Source organism: Lactuca virosa, chromosome 4, assembly GCF_052849685.1.
Source record: "Lactuca virosa cultivar CGN04683 chromosome 4, Lactuca_virosa_CGN04683_v6, whole genome shotgun sequence".
Lineage (NCBI taxonomy): Eukaryota > Viridiplantae > Streptophyta > Magnoliopsida > Asterales > Asteraceae > Lactuca > Lactuca virosa.
Window position 1 is genome coordinate 443,948,899 of NC_136429.1, and position 2,042 is coordinate 443,950,940.

The 2,042-nt window shown below is 38.2% G+C and overlaps 1 pseudogene; it reads right to left on the reverse strand.

The window, feature by feature from the left end:
- Positions 1-1,474: 1,474 nt before the first annotated feature.
- On the reverse strand, positions 1,475-1,840 carry LOC145106699 (putative mitochondrial protein AtMg00820 pseudogene; annotated as a pseudogene).
- Between the last annotated feature and the right edge of the window lie 202 nt (positions 1,841-2,042).

Below are 2,042 nucleotides of genomic sequence, written 5' to 3' on the forward strand. Positions count from 1 at the left end.
AGCACCATATCACCTAACACCATCCGAGATACAAGTGTTGTCAGGGAAACTTCAAGAACTCCTAGGCAAGGGGTTCGTTCGACCAAGTTCTTCACCTTGGGGAGCCCTAATGTTGTTCTTCGAAAAGAAACACAGATCATTCCAAATGTATATCGACTATAGAGAATTGAACAAGCTGAAGATAAAAAATCGATATACTCTTCCTCAATTAGATGACTTGTTCGATCAGTTATAAGGTGCTTCGTATTTTTCAAAAATAGACCTTTGGTCTGGGTATCATCAACCGAGGGTTCATGAAGAGGAATTTCCTAAGACAACATTTAGGACCCGTTACAAACACTATGAGTTCTTAGTCATGCCTTTTGGACTAACGAACATGCCAGCTGTATTTATGGATTTGATTAACAGAGTTTGTAGACCGTACCTAGATAAGTTCGTGATCGTGTTTATTGATGACATACTCATCTACTTGCGAACCAAGGAGGATCATGGGCAACATCTGAAGCTAGTGTTGGAGCTACTAAAGGAGCAGAAACTGTATGCCAAGTTCAGTAAATGTGAACTTTGGATTCGAGAAGTACATTTTCTTAGCCACGTCGTTGGTGAAAAAGGAATCCATGTAGATTCGACAAAAATTGAGACGCTTAAGAAATAGGAATCACCAAAGACCCTAACTAAAATATGACAATTTTTGGGATTAGCCAGGTGCTACAGACGCTTCATTTAAAAATTTTCGAAGATTGATCAACCATTAATATCCCTGAATTAAAAGGACAAGAAATTTCTTTGGGTAAAACAACATGAGAAATCTTTTCAGATTCTAAAGAAAAAGTTGTGCAATAAACTAATTATAGCATTACAAGAAGGATCAGAGAACTTCATGGTGTATTGTGATGCATCTCACCACGGTTTACGTTGTGTGTTGCTGCAGAACACCAAGGTTATTGCATATGCTTCCAGATAGCATAAGTCGCATGAGAAGAATTATACAACCCATGATCTAGAGCTTGGGGTAATAATGTTTGCTCTTAAGATTTGGAGACACTACTTGTATGGTAATAAGTGCACCATTTATACTGACCACAAAAGTCTTAAGAATATTCTAGATCAGATAATGTTAAATATATAACAAACGAGATGGGTAGAGTTGCTTAACGATTATGACTGTGAAATACGATACCACCCATGTAAGGCTAACGTGGTGGCATATGCACTTACCAGGAAGGAAAAAGTGAAACCTTCTTGAGTGCGAGCTTTGGGAATAGTGGTACAAAGAAGCTTGAAATCTCAAATCATTAACACTTAAGAGAATGCTTTGACAAGGAAAATCAACAAGGTGAAACTTTTCATGGTTTAGAAGTCAGATTCAAAACCTAACCCGGCAAAGTACGCTACTTTAAGAACAAAGTTTGGATTCTAAGGGTTAACAATCTAAGAGACATAGTGCTAGAAGAGTCTCATCAATCTATATACTCTATTCACTGTTGAGACAGACACTTTTAATGTCCATTTGGTAAACTTTGAAGCCTTTGTGAGCTGCATAAGCGAGAAAGATTCGGTTGGCTTCAAGACGAGTGACAGGAGCGAAATTCTCTTCGTAATCGAGTCCTTCGATCTGAGTGAATCCTTTGTCCAACAATCTCGCTTTGTTTTTTATTATAACTCTGACGTCGTCGAGCTTGTTTCGGAAGAACCATCTTGTGCCAACAATAGGGTGATCCTGAGGAGGAGGGACAAGAGTCCACACTTCATTTCTATAAAATTTTGCTAATTCTTCTTGCATGGATGTAATCCAATTAGCATGTTCTAAAGCTTCCTTGATGGATTTTGGTTCAACCATTGAAATGAATGCTGAGAAGTGACACTCATTTTGGATATTGGTAGCAGAACGAGTTTGAACACCAATGTTGAGATTTCCAATGACTTGATTTGGAGGATGATCCTTTATCCAAATGTGTAATCTCGAAAGTTCTTGTGCAACAGATGATCCGAAATCAACAATGGGGTTGTGTTGCTCCCCTTGAACAATTTGAATTAGAGGA